This window comes from Zingiber officinale, chromosome 11A (genome assembly GCF_018446385.1).
Source record: "Zingiber officinale cultivar Zhangliang chromosome 11A, Zo_v1.1, whole genome shotgun sequence".
Classification (NCBI taxonomy): Eukaryota; Viridiplantae; Streptophyta; class Magnoliopsida; order Zingiberales; family Zingiberaceae; genus Zingiber; species Zingiber officinale.
The window spans coordinates 95703532-95717716 of NC_056006.1; the positions used below are offsets into that span (position 1 = coordinate 95703532).

General features: G+C 40.2%; 1 long non-coding RNA gene across 1 annotated transcript; it reads right to left on the reverse strand.

Moving 5' to 3' along the window:
• Positions 1-6426: 6426 nt before the first annotated feature.
• Positions 6427-6961, reverse strand: LOC122032584. Its single transcript, XR_006126143.1, has 4 exons — positions 6915-6961; positions 6675-6784; positions 6528-6581; positions 6427-6445 (listed from the first exon to the last, which is right to left on the reverse strand). It is a non-coding gene; the product is annotated as an uncharacterized LOC122032584 (long non-coding RNA).
• Positions 6962-14185: the final 7224 nt, after the last annotated feature.

The following is a 14185-nucleotide window of genomic DNA, read 5'->3' on the forward strand; positions in this document are numbered from 1 at the left end:
TAGTCTTTAGTGTTTAAAATAAAAACTTTACACTCAAATACTTTTAAATAGTTTAAGTTAGGAATTTTATTATAATAAATTTCATAGGGGGTTTTATTTTGAAATTTGTTAATTAAGATCCTATTTTGAATGTAGCATGCTGTACTAACTGCTTCAGCCCATAATTGATTAGATAGATTATATTCGTTTAACATGGTTCTAGCAGCTTCTTGTAAGGTTCTGTTTTTACGTTCTGCTAAACCATTTTGTTGGGGGGTTCTAGGGTAGGAGTATTCATGTTTGTACCCATTTATCTCACAAAATTCAGTGAAGTTGTGATTCTCAAATTCTCCTCCATGATCACTCCTTATCCTTTTAATTTTAGTATCTTTTTTATTTTCTATTAATTTGCAAAAATTACTAAATTTTTCAAAGGTTTCATCTTTTGTTTTTAGAAATTTTACCTAGGTGAACCTGGAGTAGTCATCAATTATAACTAAGCAATACTGGTTCTTGCTTAGTGACTTGGCTCCATGTGAATCAAATAGATCTAGGTGAAGGAGCTCAAGTAGATAGGTAGTTCTAACCGTATTGGTTGACTTGTGGGTGGACTTGGTTTGTTTTCCTTGTTGATATGCATTACAGATTGAGTTTTCAATAACTTTTAATTTGGGCAACCCTCTAACTAGTCCATTTTGACTCATTTTTGAAATGAGTCTTGTGTGAGTGTGACCGAGTCTTCTGTGCCATAACTCAGTTTCCTCTTGTTGTGTTAGAAAACACTTTATTGAGGATGATGCTAGATAAATGGTGTAGACATTATCTTTCCTAGCGCCCTTAAGTATGATTTTTGGATTATCGACATGTTTGACTATACATTCAGACTTGGTAAAATTGATTGAATAACCAGTATCGCATAGTTGACTTATACTTAATAAATTAAAATTAAAATTTTCAACTAACAGTACTTTTCGAATAATAAAATCAGAATTAAGTTCGATATTACCTTTTCCGATTACTTTCAGTTTTCCATCGTTGCCGAATGCAACTGATCCTAGGTTCTTTAGTTTTAGCTTAGTGAACTTCAACCTATCTCCAGTCATATCTCTGGAGCATCCACTGTCCAACATCCATTGATCCAATTCCTACACATAAAGTAGTTGATGGATCAAAAGACAGTTTGATTGAAGTAAGTCCCTAATTTAGCATTTTACCTAATCTGAATTAATTCTATGGGGGTTTGTTTGGTGATTTGATGTTTAATTGAGAAATATTTAAATTAATTCAATTTTGAAAATGTTTAAGTTAATTTAATTTGAAGATGTTTAATTTAATTTTATTTTAAAAATGTTTAAGTTAATTTATTAAACAATGTTTAAGTTGATTTGATTAAAAAAAATGTTTAAGTTAATTTAATTTTGAAAATATTTAACTTAACTTAAGTAACATTTAAAATTTAGTTTGCTTAGTCATCTCACCCGATCTATGTTTTCAATCACGGGATCCTATAATTCTGTGAGATGAATTAGTTCAATTTTTTAGGGCTTGGTTTAACTTTATGTTAGATTCGGGTTTAGCTTTGGGTTAAACAAGTAAGCATTCTTTGGATAAACTTCTGGGCTATGATGAGTCACAAGGAGCTCATTAAAGTAACCAAGCCTTTGAGGTTTTCCAAATAGTCCTACCCATTGAACTTAATACTAAACCTTGGTCTAACTAGTTAAGATCCATTTAAGGGTAGCTTCGGTTAGTTCCACTTGGCCAAATGCACCAGGTCGAAGCCATATCTTCCTAGACATGCGATGCCCAAGCTTCCCTAACGTACTATCATCCAAAAACTTCACCAGTACTGTGGGTCAAGTTAAACCTCTCCCTTTTAATCTATCCTTACTTACCCTGTCGGGTAATTTACTCTTGTTTACCCATTTCGGGTAGATAGGTTTCGGAGTTGCCAGCTATTCTGGACCCTCCTTCTATTTTGAATTAATTTTGAATAATTGATTTTGAATTTTGAATTTTGAGTTTTAAATTAATTTCAAATTTTAAATTTTGAGTTTTAAATTAATTTCGAATTTTGAATTTTGAATTTTGAGTTTGAATTAATTTCAAATTTTGAATTTTGAGTTTTAAATTAATTTCGAATTTTGAATTTTGAATTTTGAGTTTGAATTAATTTCAAATTTTGAATTTTGAGTTTTAAATTAATTTCGAATTTTGAATTAATTTCGAATTTTGAATTTTGAGTTTTAGTAATTAATTTCGAATTTTGAATTTTGAGTTTTAAATTAATTTTGAATTTTAAATTTTGAGTTTGAATTAATTTTGAATTTTGAATTTTGAATTAATTTTGAATTTTGAATTAATTTCGAATTTTGAATTTTGAGTTTTAGTAATTAATTTCGAATTTTGAATTTTGAGTTTGAATTAATTTCGAATTTTGAATTTTGAGTTTTAAATTAATTTCAAATTTTGAATTTTGAGTTTTAAATTAATTTCGAATTTTGAATTTTGAGTTTAAATTTTAAGTTTTAATTACAAATTTTGAACTTGAATTTTAAATTACGAATTTTGAAATTTAAATTTAATTATTAATTTTAATTGTTTTTCTGCTAGCTCCCCCTGGATCATAGCCTCGATATGATCTATCGAGGTAATGTATTTGATCCTTAGGAACCCAATAGTGTCCAAGTCCTACTTGATTGATCAGGTTGGACTTGGCAACCCAAGCTTGGACCGATTTACTATTTGGTTTGTTTATTAAGGATAGGTAAGATTTATATTTTTTATATCCTAGTCCAGTTCGATTATAGATTGCCCTTTGTGTTCCAAGAATCAAGTCAAGATTCTTGGATCCCAAGGAAAATCGTTCTAGGGTTGTTTTCAAATCCTTTACCTGACTTTTCAGATTGGAATTTTCTTCCTCAAGTTTTTGAACTTGAGTTGAGGTTCCAGTCTGAACTTGATCAGTTAAGGATTCGTTGTTAGGCGTTTCTTTAAGGAGTGTTACCTCCTTTAGAAGCGATTTGATTCAAATCTTGGACTTAGCTACTTTATGCATTAAATAATTAATTAAGCTATATAAACGATTTTTACTTACAGAGGGGTTCGGTCCTTCGGAAACGGATGCGGATCCGTGGCTTCTCTCGGACTCGGCTTCCGATTCGTCCTCACTTCCGGATCCGTTGGTGTAGTCCCGGGCTGTCAAGGCGAGAAAGTTCATCTGTTCTAGTTCTTCGTCGTCGGATTCCTCGGAAGAAGACTCGTCCCATGTTGCCTTCAATGCCTTCTTTCTTTTGGGTTTCTTTGGATCCTTCTTATTCGGGCAATTTGCCTTGATGTGACCCTTCTGATTACACCCATAGCAGGTCACTTCGAATTTAACCTTCGAGCTTGGTTGGGCTTCTTTAGACTGGATGGCCTTTCTGAGATCCTTTTTGTTGAAGCCCTTCTTTTTGCAGAGCTTCTTTACTAAGTTGACTATCTCGGTTGTAAGTTCATCGTCGTCTTTCGAATCTGGTTCTTCTTCTGACTCAGGTTCGGTTCTCCGCTTGATTTTTGACTCACGCGATCTCCCTGTTCCTGCAACCAAAGCCAACCCTTTCTCGGTCGAGCGTGCATTAGTCTGTTCATGAAGTTTGAGTTCTGCAAAAAAGTTCATCTAGTTTAATGGTAGATAAGTCCTTGGAGACCTTGTAGGCATCTACCATGGATGCCCACAAGGTGTTCCTTGGAAAGGCGTTTAGAGAATACCTTATGATGTCCCGGTTGTCTACCTTCTGTCCAATTGCATGAAGACCATTGAGCAGATCTTGAATCCGAGCATGGAGTTGGGCAGCTGTTTCACCTTCCTGCAATTTGATGTTAAATAATTTATTAAAAATTAGGTCTCTTTTACTTACTTTGGTGTCAGATGTCCCTTCGTGAAGTTCAATTAGCTTCTCCCACAACTCTTTGGCACTGTTGAAGGGGCCGACGCGGTTGAGTTCTTCTTTTGATAGGCCACACTGGAGGGTGCAGGTTGCCTTGGCATTTGCTTCCACCTTCTTGATAAAAGATGCATCCCAGTCCTCGTACGGTAGTGGTTTGTCGGCGGTATCAGATGGTAGTTGGAATGCGGTTTTGACAATCATCCAGACTTCAAAGTGAGTTTGGAGATATGCCTCCATCCGACCCTTCCAGTACCCGAAGTCGTCTCCGGTGAATAGCGGAGGGCGGGCTGTACTGTAGCCTTCTTGAAGGGCCATTTCAGATTAACCTAAAATGAAAAACAACCAACAAAATGTCCCAGGACTTGGTCCTGGCTTAGTAGTGTGGAAGGAAAAAAAATGGATCACGAACTCGGGTGGTGTTGCACCAATTCCAAGAAAAACCGATTCTAGGGAAAAAGAATTAGAATATAGCTATGAGGCTAAATTCTAATCGACTCCGAAAATCTAAAAAATACCACGAAAAAATATTTTGAATGGTGGTTGCACCGATTCAAAATGACCCCGCTCTGATACCAATTGATGGATCGAAAGCGCTAGAGGGGGGGGGGGTGAATAGCGCTCGTGGCTATTTCGTTTTTCGAAATCGTAAAAGCTTGTTCAGAAATAACGCAGCGGAAAGTAAATAAAGTGGACACGAAGGATTTACTTCGTTCGGAGCCTGTGACGACTCCTACTCGAAGGCCCGCGATCCTTGATCGCTTCCGGTGGGCAACAACTATAATTCGTAAAAGCTATTACAAGCTAAGTACAATTTAAGCAGAAAAGAATATTGTACCGACAATAAAAAAGACTAAAACTGAAGCTCTGGGTTGTCGTTGCAGCACTTCTGAGTCGAGACGTTAGCAGCTTGTCGCACGGAGAATGCTTAGAAGATTGTATGTTTAAAGCTGCACCTCAACCTTTCCGGGCGCCTGGAGTGTGACGTGGCCAGCCAACCAGATTGCTCCACGTCGCGAAGTCGCGCAGGGGATAAAAGTTGGTCCCGGGCGCCCGGACCTCCTTTTTCCAGGAGTCGCTTCTCCTGCAAAACAAGGTTAGTCCAAGCAATTGTATTCCCTGCAAGACAATGTTAGAATCTGATAATTCATAAGTGAAAAAGAGCTGACAGTCTTCGGACTGTCCGAGTCTGACTTCGGATTTCCAACCGGAAACCCTAGGTCGACCCGATGCCTATTGTGAACGCGTCCTCACCTACTCCACTCAGGAGATTTACCTGATGCCAGTCCGGTCCTCCAGACCGACTGGACTTTTTGCCTAGGGTTACCCCCCCTAGGACCTAGGGTTACCGCCCCCTAGGGTTTTTCTCCACCTAGGGTTACCGCCCTCTAAGACCTAAGGTTACCGCCCCTTAGGGTTTTCCTCCACCTAGGGTTACCGCCCCCTAGGACCTAAGGTTACCACCCCATAGGGTTTTTCACCTGCCTAACCGCAGCTAGGACTTTCCTGAAACACTCATTCAAACATGTTAGATCACACACTAACTTAACTTTGAATCGTTTGTCATTATCAAAACTAAGGTTCGATCGTCGGATGCTTCCCGCACCAACAGAACATTCTTTTAACAACACATCAAGGTAGAACCGCACTTCAAATGTAATCTAGCATGCATTCAGCCCACTCGAACCGCACTTCATCAATTTCAACTCTGGAGTACTTGAGATTTGTAAACTGTAAAAACACATAAATAATATATTAGTAAATCAAGACCAAAAATCATAGTTGAAAAAGCAGTAAGAGCACCAGGTAACAAGATGAGTAATTGGAATGCTTAAAAAGAGAAACGTTCATCAATTATCTCAACCACAAATAAATAGAAAGAAGAATCATAGATGTAAGATACTGATATAGTCCAACACCGACACAAATTCAAAGAAGAAATTACCTATCTTTGTAAGTTGAAGCCAAATTTGCATGGGCTTCTGGCATAGTTGGTATGATATTCACAGCACGTATATAATCCTGAATTGCTTCAGTAACTCTACCAATCTCCTTAAATGTGTTCCCTCTATTGACAAGACCATCAGCAGCAGTCTGCGAAGAACTTCATTGTAACAGGCTATCGCTTCTGCATAATTTCCCTGGTGTAATACAAGAGAACTATCAATTTCCAACTAGGGGCAAAGACAACAAAGAAGATGATACACAAATTATATGACTTTCTTCCATTAAATGAGGCAATATGTAGTAACTCTCAAACTAGCAATGAAAAAGGCAGATATAGTACTCTACCTGTTGCTTGTATATAATAGCCAAGTTGTTGAAGGGCACAGATATCCCTGTTGTAACTGCTAAAGTTGCCTTATAGAATGATGCAGCAACACTCATCATGTTGCTGCATGAAGAGAAGTTTCATTAAGGAACAAAAATAAATTATCCGCACAGTTGTCATCAAACATTTCTAAAGCTTACCAATCCATGTATATGTTGCCAAGGCTTGACAATGCTTGTGGATGGTTAGGTTGTAAAGCAAAGCATGACTTGGGAAAAATTATTAAAATGAAGTTATTCAACAAGGAAAAAAAACTTAAGAGAATAAAAATATTCAAATTAAAAAGTCACCCTATAATGTCCAGCGTCTTTGAGAGCATGTCCAGCGTCTTTGAGAGCATTCCCCTTTTAATGTGCAAGAAAGTCGATCATTAACTAACCTGGCTCACCATCAAGAAGGATACCACATTTTGACATATTAGACCATTATCAACTTACCAGATTATTGTAAGCTTCAATAAAGGTAGAATCACAGTTGATAGCTTGCTTGTAATGCAGAATTGCCATGTCAAGTTGACTTTGTTCATAATAGATGCCAGCAAGGTTTCCTGTGTCCAGATATCCCCAATGCATAGTTGACATAATAAACTCTCTTCAGAGCATAGTTTGCAGCAAAGTTATCCACAAAATCAAAAAGAGATTAACAGCCCAGTGGAAAAATAGGAGTTATTGAATCACGTAGCATATTCCAGTGAAAGTATTCTGCAACAATAATGTTATGAAGAACCTGAAATAAATAGAAAATGATTAAGAGTTCACACAAACAAGAACTACACATAGTAAATAAACTTCTCTTCTTTTGTATGCAAGTCAACAATAAATCATCATGTACTTCAAAAATCTACAATATCCACAGTTAACAACAAATTAACCATGCTTTTTTAGCGCATAACTTGTGGCAGAGAACAATACCACATAGCATCCTACCAAAAACTATTATATGATTCCTCAAGTCAAAGATGTCACAATAGTTCATATTTATACTCTATCAACCTGCATCCACAAGACTTACTAAAACAATGAAGAATGGCAATAAACCATTTGTCATCCAAAAAAGAAGCAACTCAATCAAGACTTCAAACATCGAGGCCTTGTTCAAACTCCAAACATCGTTAGGAGCTAACCGAATCTGTCACGCCCCAGAGGAGTCCCTGTCCGAGAAAATTTCGGCAGCATCTCCCCTGTACGGTGGACAATCTGAAACTTTTCTACATCTCACAAATACCTCAGCCACAGGCGGCTGGAATAATAACAACAAAATAAAACATCACCACGCAGTTATATATAATCTATTCAGCCTCTGGCTGTCACAACCACGCAGTTAAGGTAATTAAACAGTAAAATAATACTCTGACTCGAAATCCACCCTACTCCACTACACTCGTAAAGCTCAAATCCGACGAACTCACCTCTTCTGCCGTCCAGGCAGGCGTGTAGTAGAGTAAATCCAAATCATACCAAAAGTCCATCCAACGGAAAGATTCCATACAATATCCATATGTAAAATCCAAAACAAAACTAAAACAAAGTCTGATAGCGAAAAGCTAAAATAAAACAACAACTCAAAAGCCAGGAGAGGAGTAGCACTACGTGCTGTGGGGACCAGCGACTGGAACTCCCTCCTGACAGCATCAACCTGAAAATAAGCGAATACCTAGTTGATATGCAAAGTAAAAAAACAACTAGCACTAATCATACGTACAATCTCCGATATAAGAAAGATAAAATGCATCCGAAAGTAAGGAGAATCTGTACTAACCAGCCAGTATAAGAGTATAAGGTCAAACAAGGGATAATGAAATCTGTATGCATGTCAAACATAGGTATCCAAACAATATGCAGCATATAAATGCAGCAAACACAAACACAAGCAATAAATGCATCATGCATATGATGTCAATGATGCGTCCTGGTCACCCCGACGCCATCGATCATCTCACACAATAGTGAGGCCGAGTGGGTAGGGCTGTGACAACCGTGCATCACTACTACTGAGTGACCGAGTGGACGGGATCTTGTCGGAGTACACCTATCCTTCTACCCCAAATCATAGATGGGGGAGCCAATGCTCTCAACTCCCGGTACCATAGGGGAGGGAACCTTGCGGACAACACGTTGTGTCACACTACCCATGAGCGGACCAACGGTGCCCTATAGAGTCAGACTGCACACACTCTGCCTGAATCGACCACTAACCCATGAGTGGTGGTGTGTGCAGATCCATGTAACTGGCGATGTGCTCAACAATAATGGAGCGGACTATCGCACAGCATGCAATCATGCAAATGATGCATGGCAATAACCATATAAACATCCTGACCTAATCCATATATATATAGAAAAGTGCACCCTAGGTCAACGAATCATATCAAATCAAAGGTACACAGAAGGTATAAAAACCTAGGTCCTGAACATGGTGAAGCATGGTATATCACTACCCCCTATAAGCATGTATAAACAGGTAAAATATACATGAGATGCAAATCAATCAATCAATCAAGCACGTACCAAGATTTGGGTAGTGATTTATCGAAACAGATAAGAAACACAATTGATGCAAATGTTAATTTCATTACTAAGCATATCAAAGACAAAAAGTCAAAAGTACCCGCCTCCGATAAAATAGAAAGGTCCAGTCCGACTCCGAGATACTCGTCTCGCGTCACAGTCCTGTGTCAAACAATAAATCTTTTTATTTAGCTACACTTCTCATAAATAGCTAAATACAATCTCTAATCCTAAAATTAGAGTAAAACCCTAATCAAATATAACTCAAGTTAACTAGAGTTAGTTTCCTTAACCTTAACCATCCTACTATTCGGGTTCAATTGAAACCTACACACGATTCCAAATTAACATATAATGCCAACACAACTAGCAAACATCTACAACAAAGTCCAAAACCCTAAATCTTACCTCAAACTCACAGCCAGATAGTTCCTACCGGAGAAGGGTTGTTTTGCTGCTGTAAACAAAAACAAGCAAACCTCACAATTGTTACGCAAAGCTTACAACCTTATAAAAACTTCCACTGACAGCTACCTAGAATCACCAAATCCTTACCTTGTTGCTGCTGGATCAAGACTTGTGGCCGAATTGGGCTGTCCGCCACTAGAAGATGACTGCCTGTTGCTTCCTCTGCCAAGACTTCACTGTAGGAGGTGGCTGAAGGAAGCACAACAGTGGAATTAGGGCACAAACGAACACACCAAGGCTAGGGTTGCTGCTCCCTACTAAAAACCTTCTCAAACCTCTGAATTCCAGCGATCTAGGGCACAACACCGTGGAGGAGGCCAATGCTAGGGCTCGGCACAGTGGAAGAAGTCGGCGGAGGAGGGCTCGCTAGGGCAAGCGAGGAAGAGGTGATCGGCTTCAGGCAGAGAAGGCGTCGGGAAGAAGTCGGCGCTATGGCTCGGTTGCCGGCACAGAGGATCGGCCGAGGAGAGTGGCTGGCGATCGGGAAACTAGGGCTCAACTCTGCCCTTGGTTGAAGCTGTGCACCGGGAAGGAGAGAAACGAGGGGGTCGCAAGCCCGAGAGGAGAAATCGGTCGGAGAACTAGGACTGAGGAGAATAACTCGGCTTCACCGAGAAGAGGAGAAGATAAAGGGAGGAACCGCCGTGGCCGGCGGTTAGGGCACCGAAGGAGAAGGCGCGCGGCGGCGTCGGGGAGAAGAAGGAAAGGGGTGCGGGACGGCTCGGGTTCGGCGACAAAAGCAGAGGAAAAGAAATAAAGAAATAAAAAGAAAAGGATATATATATATAATCTTTTCCTCGCTTAAATCGGGTAGCCTAAACAGGCTTTTCCGGACCCCGTTCTCGTCCCCGTTAACTCGTCCATACGAGCTCCGAAACATTTCCGAAAAATTTCCAAAAATTCCGGAAAATTCCTTTATTAATATTTGCCTATTTTCAGTATTTTACATTCTCCCCCACTAAAAAAAAAATTTGGTCCCCAAATTTCGTGATCTACCATCAGCAAGTACTAACAATAGACAGGAAGTATAAATGCTGAACGGTATACTGAATCACATACCTCAAGTAAAAAGATGGGGATATCGAGCTCGGATCATATCCTCGAGCTCCCAAGTAGCCTCCTCGTCCGAATGATGCTGCCATCCGACTTTAACCAGCCGGATGGTCTTGTTCCGCAACTGACGCTCCTTCCGGTCGAGAATCCGTACCGGAACCTCCTCATAGGTAATGTCAGGCTGAACTGGAACTGGGATATCTGCCAGCACATGCGTCGGATCGGGTACATATCTCCTCAGCATGGATACATGAAATACATCGTGCACGCCTGACAGGGACGGTGGTAGTGCCAGTCGGTAAGCTACTGCTCCGATCCTCTCCAAGATCTCGAAAGGACCAATGTACCGCGGAGCTAGCTTACCTCTGAGGCCAAATCTCTTCACCCCTTTCGTGGGTGAAACTCGTAGAAATACATGGTCGCTAACAGAGAACTCTAGTGGTCTGCGTCTCCGATCAGCATAACTCTTCTGACGATCCTGCGCCTCTGACATCGTCGATAGTGCGGACCAACTCTACATCCTGCTGAACTCTATGAGGTCCCAACAACTGGGCCTCTCCAACCTCATCCCAAAGGACGGGTGTCCGACAAGGTCTACCATACAACGCCTCAAACGGTGCCATCTGGATAGCCGAATGAAAGCTGTTGTTGTAAGCAAACTCTACTAACGGTAGATGGTCCTCCCAACTGCCTCCGAAATCCATAACACATGACCTCAGCAGGTCCTCTAAAGTCTGAATGGTCCGCTCATCGTCCATCATGCGTGGATAGAAAGTCTTGAAGCTGTGTGCCCAAGGCCTGCTGCAAACTCTGCCAGAAACGAGACGTGAACCGTGGATCTCTATCCGAAATGATACTCAATGGAACACCATGTAGTCTGATAATCTCTCGGCAATACAGATCTGCCAATCGATCCAGGGAATTAGTCTTTCGAATCGCTAAGAAATGCGCGGATTTGGTTAATCGATCTACGATTACCCAAATCGCGTCATGGCCTCGTTGTGTCCTCGGCAGCCCTACCACAAAATCCATGGTAATGTGATCCCACTTCCACTCAGGAATAGGAATCCGCTGAAGTAATCCTGCAGGTCTCTGGTGCTCAGCCTTCACCTACTGACAAACAAGACACCTAGCTACGAAATCCGCGATGTCTTTCTTCATGCCGTTCCACCAATAGGAACGCCTCAAGTCTCGATACATACGGGTCCCTCCTGGATGGATCGTAAATCGAGAACGGTGTGCCTCCTGAAGTAGCTCCTGTAAGACCGGATGAGACTGAGGTACGCATAATCTGCCTCGGAAGTATATGATACCCTCCTCGTCTCGTGTAAAATCGGTCTGCTGCCCGGAAGCTATCTAACTGCCAATGAACTGCAAATGCTGATCACCAGCCTGGGCCTCTCGGATCCTCGTCCTGATCGACGACTGAGCAACCATGGTAACAAGAATACCCTGCTCTGTCGGTCCCTGCTCCTCCAGGTCTAACTCAGAAAAACTCTGAATCAAATCCGTAACCGAAATCCGGTGGCAAGCTAAAGTCCCTCTGGACTTCCTGCTGAGCGCATCGGCAACCACATTAGCTTTTCCCAGATGGTAGCTAATGGTACAATCGTAGTCCTTCAGGAACTCCATCCATCTCCTCTGTCAGAGATTAAGTTCCTTCCAAGTAAATAGATATTTGAGACTCTTATGGTCAGTGAGAATCTCAAATGTAATGCCATATAAATAATATCGCCAAATCTTCATGGCAAAAATAATGACGACTTGCTCCAGATCATGTACAGGGTAGTTCTTCTCATGTTCCTTCAATCGACGAGAAGCATAGGAGACTACCATATTGTGCTGCATCAGAACAGCGCTCAACCCTGAATAGATGCGTCGGTGTAGAGGATATATCCGTCCTCTCCAGAAGGTAACACCAAAATCGGAGCCGACATTAGTCTCCACTTCAGCTCCTAGAAACTGGTCTTGTCATCCTCAGTCCAAGTGAACTTCACGCCTTTCTAGGTCATGCGTGTCAATGGCATAACTATCCGAGAGAAACCCTCAACGTATCTCCGGAAATATCGATCCAAACAAAGGAAGTTGCGAGCCTCTTCTATAGACTCCGTCTACTCCCAACGGTAACAACCTCGTTCTCCTATGGAACCACGGTATACTTCTACTGGTGACCGTGTCTCAAACATCTCACAGAAGACAACCAAAATACGCACTACTGATCTTCACATCTAGACGTTTCAGTCGAAACATCTCTAGAACTATGCAAAGATAGTGTACGTGATACACCTCATATCAGGAATAAAACACCACATCATCAATAACGATAACGAATTATGATCCAATATCCTAGGGATACCCAAATCATCTAGTCCATGAAAACATCTAAGGCTCCGCAAGCCCTAATGGTAAAACCATGACCCATAATGTCCGTATCACAGACATTTCTAACCATAAGATCCCTGACAATAAGTTTGAAATATGATCACCAACGATATAAATCATCTAAGCATAGATCCTCCAGTGTGAGAGCAATGCTCCATCACAGAAAATACCACATATGTGGGAGCAACGCTCTACCACAAGAAATCCTCAATATGTAGGAGTAACACTCCACTACAAATAATCTATAACATGTATCTGCAATAGATATGGGAGCAATGCTCCGCTACAAGCAATCCGAAATATGTATATGTGGGAACTCCGCTCCACCACAAACGATCCATAAGTGTCCCAAACACCTAACTATCCAACTAGAGGCTGCACGAGATCACTCAACCACATATCACTGTGGCAACCAAAGGTATAAACAACCTAGTAAACAAATCAAATCCATAGTCAACTCTATCATCATCCTAGTGGGTTGGTCACCCACTAATAGGAGAATTAGTTGACAGGGTTATACAACCAATAATATAATGTAGACACTCAGCATTCTACATTCAACATAGGTAGAATCATCATGATGCTACCCACCATACACCGGGTACACATGCACACACAACATATGTATAATCGACATAATCCTCCAATTTATATACACCAAACACACTCATAGCACAGGTATAAATCAGTGTGATACCTCCAACAATATCTACCGAACCCGTGTGCATATATCAACATAGTTTTTAATTGACAAATACCTCCAATAAACAATCAGATATGTATGCCTATCCACTCGGGCATAATCAACTAGAAACCCACAATAATCATATGTATAAAGGTGTACGACCCAAAAGATAAAGTCAGAATCCAAAAATATCAAGACACTATCAATTTTTTTTTATCCTCAAAAATATCAGCACACATAATATCAGATGAATAAGTCTCTACTCCCCATGAGAGCAAATTAATATTCCAAATATCAAATCATTATTTATCCACATAGTCCAATATCAGAGGAAGCAAATATCAATTTTATCATCCTATGTTAAATAACCACAACTAACCAGACTTATTAAAACTCATATGCACACTCAACCGTAAACTCTCTAGCACCCGATCTATATCTGATCACCAACTATAATCATCAAACCTGTGAATATCATACATGACACTCACTATGTCACCATCAACGATAACCCAAATAATAGATAATCAAAACAAATATCTAGTAATAGATCATTAGACAACCACATAACATTTACTCTCATAAATCATTAGAAATCAACACATCACAATATCTGATCTCTCAATATTTCTCAACCTCAAATCATTCTCAACAATGATCAAACATGATAACTCTCCAATGACCAATTTTCATCGTATCAGATACCCTAATATCCAAAAGATACGAGTATAAAAAAAAAACTCTACTGGCTAAGTCCACAGGAATATATAGGTATCATCCATTACCCAGCTAACAATAGCAGAGGCTGGTATGTGCCTCCAACTCCTACTAGTAGTAACAGAAACTAAAACTA